Genomic DNA, 7,205 nt, shown 5'->3' with positions numbered 1-7,205 from the left:
AGAATTGAGAAATGAGGCTTATGACAGTGCCAAGTGTATAGCAAAGATGAAGATGTTTCATGACAAGCGTATTCTACGCAAATCCTTCACTCCTGGTCAGAAAGTCTTGCTGTATGACTCCCGATTACATCTTTTTCCAGGAAAACTGCGTTCCAGATGGAAGGGTCCGTACCTAGTACGCACAGTTTTTCCTCATGGAGCTGTAGAGCTGGAGGATGTTCCAACAAGAACGTTTTCAAAGTCAACGGGCAGAGATTAAAGCCATTCCTTGAGCCATTTCCACCCGACATTGAAACAACCAACCTGGAGGACCCAGTCTATGTGGACTAAACTGGTCCACTCTTTCCCTAAATAACCAAAAAGTTTTCCAAATCTTTCCCTAAAAACCAAAATTTTTCTTTTTCCCAACAAAACCAAATTTTTCCCAAAAAGTCCAATCCCATTAAAAACCAAATTTTCTTGTAGATAATGTGTTAGTTAAATTTCCTTTTGTATATTTTGTGCTCATCCATTGTGACTCCTAATATGATGGATTTTTGCCTTGAATAACGGAGTTTTAATCGCTTCGCCGTACAATCGGGTATTCTCTCTCCTTTTACTCTACTCAGCATGTTCCTCTTCATATATTGTTTTATATTCTTTCCATATTTTGAAACATTGAGGACAATGTTTAGTTTAGGTTTGGGGGTATAGAGTAGATACCATGATAATTGCCATAATTGAAAACGAACTCCTCTTCTTTTGAAAAAATTGAAAAATTCCAAAAAAAATTGAAAAATCAAAATAAATTAAAAAAATAAAAATCATAAAAGGAGCTCATTTACCTTGAAATGTTGACTCTTGTGCAAATATGTAATTATTAGGAGTCTTAGTCTAGATATTTAGGCACCCTGATTCTAGCACAATTCACATAGTGATAAGAAATTTGCACGCGCACGATCTACCAATACATGTATGGCCTCGATCTTCAAGGTGTTTGATAGGAAGTTACGATTGCCAATCACTTTAGAATACTGAACGAAACTTGACTAGCTTGTTCTTTGGTTGGTTGGGATAGAAGGTGGAGGTTACATTAAGAAAGACAACCATCGAATTTAACTGGGTGCATCAAAAAGGGCTACCTCTTGCAAAGTGTCATGTCTTTTGTTTCCTTTTGTATTGTATCAAAAGTGTTTTCTTCAAAAAAAAAAAAAAAAAAAAAAAAAAAAAAAAAAAAAAAAACAGAAAAATCAGAAATACAAAAAAATCAAGTATTTATCAATTCCATCATCTCTTGTTCCAAAAATAAAAGAGAGTAGTCAATGTAAATAAGAGTCATGTAAATAGTCATTTTGTTGTTTCATTGTAATAAGCAAGGAGGGTGTATGCCATTGATGTACAACGCGAGTAATTGTGAAATACCTCCAACTCATTCACAATTCTCGTAAAGTCCGGACAGCTAGCTAGATTTCGACCTTGGTTCTTAGCCTGAGAAACTATCTCTTGGTGATTAGTAGTCATAACTTCAGATCTTTCTTTACACATGTGTAGATACACTTTACACTCTTATCACATGTCTTTTTTGTTATCAGTGCTAGGATTGTGCCTTGATAGCTAGATTGACATCTCCATTTTGCTGTGAGCTTAAACTGTTTTGCACATGTCACATTTGATGGAATCTGAGCTTATATTTTGACCTAGAACTTTGTAGGTACGTTCTAAGCAAACCTTCACGAGACTTCAACTCGTCCACTAGGGACACTTAGTGGTTTAAAAGGCTTAGTGCATACGCTAAATGCATTCGAGAGACCAGCGACAGTGGTATAGTAGGATTTCCTTAGTTTTGTTTTACTTGAGGACAAGTAAAATTCAGGTTTGGGGGTATTTGATGAGTGCCAAATATTGTATATATTTATCCCTTTTTGTTGGCATTTAACTCATCTTTTGTGCAGTAATTCTACATTTTATCCCATATTCTGTATTTTCATTGTTTTCAAGAATAAATATTTTTCTTACTTAATTTTGCATTTTTAGGTAATAAATAAAGTTGGATGAATTGCGGAGCGGAAAAGAGAGAAGTAGTGAAAAGCCGGAAGAAATTACGCAAGGAAGCCGCAAAGAATGGTGCACAAGACCAAAAGCTAGGAATGGGCTCAAGAAGGAAGAATTGTTCTTAAAGAAGATATGGGCTTGGCATACCCAAGGCCCAAAACCCTCACCCAAACCCATTTTCTATATCCAAGCCCGTCTCGGATTTCAGCCGTCAGATCGAAGATCCATCCTCACGGTCGCTCCTATGCCTGTGCATCAAATCCCGATGATTCCGCTAAACACTACAACACCTAACCTAATCTCGCACCGTAGACTTCGTTGTATTTTACATCCTACGGTCGCTACAAGCTGCTTCCTCCTTATCCGTCCGATCCACCTACCATCTCCATATCCAGCGGCTTCAGCTCGTGGTACACACATCTTGATACACCCGCCTGACACACTAATACTCGAACCCTATGACCTAGCCAAACAGCTCCCTACCCTAACCCATATCGACCTCCACCTTCGTCTTCCTCTCCCCCTCTCTGCAACAGAAACACCCATTCCACCACCATCACCTCCACCTGCTACTTCCATCATCCATCACTCCTGTCACCACCATCACCTCCACCATCTCCATCATTACCCGACACGACCCATCCCCCTAATTTGAAGCGCTTTAACCTCTCTCACCAACTGACCTAGGTGAGGGTTGATAAAACACCTCAAATTAGGGAGCAATTGCATCAATAGGCGCATGGATAAGAACCGAGAGAGGCAGAGAAGACATGGGGCGACGTCAATTCAAAGTTTTGGTGAGTGAATTTTGATTTCTATTTCACAACAGAAAACCCTAATTTTACAAATTGAAGAATTTTTGGGAATTGTTGATTGTAACTAGAAATAGCAGAGTGGGTGAAGATAATTGAGTAAAATCAGAGCTATTAGGTGAGTCAATTTTGTATTTTCACCAAACCCTAATTGGACTGATGTGGTCCTGATTTTTGGGGATTTTGTTTAGTGATATAAATAGGGGGTGATGTAGAGGGTTAGAGGGGGATGATCTCTGGACTATCCAGAAAAACACTTTGTTCTGTTTTATGTCACAATTCCAAATTTCAGTTCATCTATGCAGTTAACAGTGAAAGTTGTGATGTTTTGATTTTTATCTTGAATGTTGATTACTGTGTTTAGTTTATCATATATTATGAATGTTATTGCTGTTAACATGTGTAGTATGAGCTAATTAGCAACAAGCTGAGGCTTTGATGAAGCCTTGGTGCACTGTCAAATGGTAAATTGCTAGGATAGGATGCCATATGCTTGTTTTTCTTGTGCATTGGGAAGAAAGCAGTGCTATGATTGCTTGTGATTGATTGTGCTGTCAAAAGACAGTCAATACTAGGGGTATTTCTGTTAGCAAGCTTTTTTTCTTTCCTTTCTATTGTATGCATAGGACTCAACTCAACCTAGGAATATGATATTTGATTAGGACACAAGGTGGAATCTAAGCCTTAGCTTAGCCACAATTCCTTTTTTTCAGTCACTCAAGTTCAGTTCTGTGTGCTTTCAGTTCAGTTTATTTCCTTGCATGTTTTGCTTAGTTCTTGCATTTTGAAGCCTATTGTGCACTGAAGTCAGTGCACAAACTCACCTCTGCCCTTGGCTTCCAAGCCTTGGTTCTTAGCTGCTTTACCTTGCTGCTTTGGTTCTTTACTTCTGCCACTTTGTATGCCATATTGCTTTGTCTTGCTCACTGTCTCCATTGTTAACTTAGGTTTCTCTTATAGTGCTCCCACTCCCTGTGGACTTTCCCCTGCTTTCCTTCTATTCTATAAACTTGGCCTTGTATACTTGCAAGTTTCTGTGTGTTTTCCATTGGCACACCAATACCCCATTTATACACACTGTTTTTCATGATGACAACCTCATAGTTATTGAAAAAATTCTCTAAGGTATACTCAGCTGGATTGATTTCCTCATCCCGATGATCAGGATTTCGCACCCCTATAATATACTAAGATTCTAAACTTGCTGCGCGACAGGCATATTCATGATCTACTCTAATGCTTTCCCCACTAAGTTGAAATATTCCGCGCGAAAAATTAGGATGTGAAAGAATCTCATAAAACAAAGGAATTTTGGGATCATAAAGTGGGATAGAAAGGCCAGCAAGAAGTTGCCCAATGAAAATGATAATTTTTTGATCACTCCATTCTTCAAGAGAAAACCGTTCAGGTCCAAGTTTAGATGTTGGTTCTGATCCAGCAGGAACAGACAATGAAAAACCTCGTCTACCAAGTTCATCTTTTAATCTGTCAAATGCTTGTTGGTTATTCCAACCGGCTGCATGCATATTTTAGTATGGGAATGGAAGATAGTGAAAAGATGATTAAAGATGATCAGAAAAGTCAAGGTTAAGGTGAAGATGAAGATTAAATCAAAAGTACAACAACAGAAGAAAAAAGAAGAGAGAGTAAAAAAAAGAAGAATGAAGAAGAAGTGAGGGAATAAATAAGATATTCACTCCCGATTTCCGAGATGTCCATCCATAAATGCGATGATTAAGAATGAACGGATAGGAAAAAGCGGTTGTAAAGACGTGCCAGTTAAAGAGTGGTCGAAAAGACACGCGTAGATTCTCACGCGTAAATCTTGGAAATATGTTAACTTAAAGGAATACGAAAAAGTGAGTAGGTGCGACATTGTAATTTGGAGTTTCTAATATCGCTCCCTTTAAAAAGAAAACGACATGAGAAGAGGCAAAATGTAGATACTAAATATCGCACGTCTACTTAGTATGCGAAGTAATGATTATCAAAGTGGAGCGAAGACCATCTCCTGTAATTTATTCAGGACGACGCACTAGATGACGTTAGATGAAATGTAAGTGTGCGTTAATAACGCACGCCAGATCTGAAAATAAAGGTTTTTATTAGCTGTCATCCACTATGAAAATCCCTATATAAGGGGACCGAGCGACCTTGTAGAGGAGAGATTCTTTTGAGAGTTTAGACTTTGAATTTAGGAGAGAAAAAGATTATTTGTTCTCCAAGTTAAATTTCATCTCAATATTTATAATCAAATTAAGAATTTAATGAATGAATGTATGAATTTTAAGATGATCACTTGAACTATTATTAGAATTTCATTTGAGCATGTGGTTTTAGGATTTCTTGCAACTACGGAAACAAAGTGCACAAGTACCATAAACAAAGGAGTTTGCAAAATGCATATTGCCAAAGATGTTCACATGCATTATGAAAATGCTCACATGCATTATGAAGAAGAATAACACATCTTAAACAACATATTTCGCAAAAACTATACTGAAAATCTTGATTAAGGGGAAATTTAGTAATGATCATATTTACAATCGTAGTATTGTTTCTCGAGTGGCTTATACCCAATAGCTTGAGCAACATTTAGGTCTACCAGGAGGATAACGACTTTGTCTAAAACCCCAAAGATCATATACAAATAGACTAGTAAAAATCATTAAAAACAAAGGATAGAATTGAAAAAGAAAAACAATATATATATATATATATATATATATATATATAAGTTCTTCAAATTATATAAATTGTGTGACATATATTGTAAATAAAATTTAGTACGGCTACAATGACACATTAGTTATGGCGCATCAGTCTTCGTCTTAGGAAACTGGGAGATCCTTATACAAGTGCTGAATTCCTTGAATGTCGAACACTAGTGGAAAATAGCAGTTTCGCGACCCCCAGGGCAAGTCATGGATCCGAATTAAATGACTTGCTTGAACAGTCACGGAAATGGTCACTGTTTGAACGCCTTTTTTTATCTTTGACGGGGCGCTGCGGGTCGTAGTACAACCTACCTATATGAACGACCAATTTTAACGGTTAAGCTAGTAGGACTGATCCTCCCCAGTCGTAGATATACATTTTAATGTAAAAAAATAATAGATTCAGATTGGATGACTTGCCTGGACTGAATCTGTCTGAGCTAAAACAAGTCTGACTGAGACTAAAATGAAATTCATATTACAATGAAATGAAACCTGGATTCATAAATTTAAATGACAATTATTTAGGAACCAGTATTCATTGTACAATTCATACATGTTCAAATTGTAAAATTTCAATGAAATGAAACCTGCACTTAGCTTCAAAATCAGAAAAAAAAAAAAAAAAAAAATCCTGAATTTGCACCAATATAAGTCTTAGCTGATAGGTTCACATGTTTCTTAAAGACAATTCTTAAAGACAAGTGCAAGTCTGAATACCCTAGTTTACAATGAGCTGTTGAATCAACTTTCTTCGTTGGAGCCTCCTCACAATATCAAAGAGATGTGTTTGTTTCATTGTTGTGAACCCATCTTTGTCAAGTACAACACAGCCCTGAGCACGTCGCAGGATTCCAACAAGACTTATCTGTAATATTTGAGATGAAACTAATCACAACGATGAGCTGAGACAGAGTTAACATAAGACAAAATTGAGATGTTAAAGAAATAGTATTACCTCCCTGCTTGTCCCGAAGGTAGTAATCTACCGCCATCAGCTACAAAACCTTTGAACCTAATTGAAAACTTTCGCCTTCACAGACCAACAAAAAAATAACAAAAACACAAAAAAGGCGATGCATCAATATCATCAAGCTCTACTTATAAATAGATAGGTATTATAAAGATGCAACACCTTATGATGTTAGATCAAAGTATGAGATGCCGGCCAAGGGTATCTAACAAGAAAATGTAAGCGAGGAATGCTGGATCTGTGAACCTAGTAGACAAGTACCAAACAATCATAGTAAATTCTCAAACTTACTAACAAATTCTTCACCAACTGAAGATGACAATATCTCATGGGATGGTTATCCATACCCCTCCAGTGCTAGTAGCTTTTGTTGGAGTAATAAGAACATTAGTTTTCCTCAGCACATCAATTGCTTGGGGACTACAAATTATAGTTCACCTGCGAACCAAATCATAATTCACAATTATAAAAGATATGAGTACCAGTTGTGTGTCTCAAGCAAACCAAATCCACCAAAATTAAAATTAAAATAAAATAAAAGTAAACATCCCATGAAAAACTAATAATGATATGCTCTTGTCTGCCTAAAACAGAAAGATAGGAGTAAAAGTGGCCACTCATTAACTTAAGCTCACTTCTTCTCCCATATGAAGTAACAAACAGATACTGTAG

The 7,205-nt window shown here is 36.8% G+C and overlaps 1 long non-coding RNA gene across 2 annotated transcripts; it reads right to left on the bottom strand.

The window, feature by feature from the left end:
* Positions 1-6,358: 6,358 nt before the first annotated feature.
* Positions 6,359-6,959, bottom strand: LOC113340572. Of its 2 annotated transcripts, none has more exons than XR_003355559.1 (3): positions 6,881-6,959; positions 6,519-6,593; positions 6,359-6,428 (listed from the first exon to the last, which is right to left on the bottom strand). It is a non-coding gene; the product is annotated as an uncharacterized LOC113340572 (long non-coding RNA). The 2 variants fall into 2 exon arrangements; XR_003355558.1 differs by lacking the exon at positions 6,881-6,959 and adding an exon at positions 6,696-6,770.
* Between the last annotated feature and the right edge of the window lie 246 nt (positions 6,960-7,205).

Source organism: Papaver somniferum, unplaced genomic scaffold, assembly GCF_003573695.1.
Source record: "Papaver somniferum cultivar HN1 unplaced genomic scaffold, ASM357369v1 unplaced-scaffold_22, whole genome shotgun sequence".
Taxonomy (NCBI): Eukaryota; Viridiplantae; Streptophyta; class Magnoliopsida; order Ranunculales; family Papaveraceae; genus Papaver; species Papaver somniferum.
This window is presented reverse-complemented; position numbering and strand designations above follow the sequence as displayed.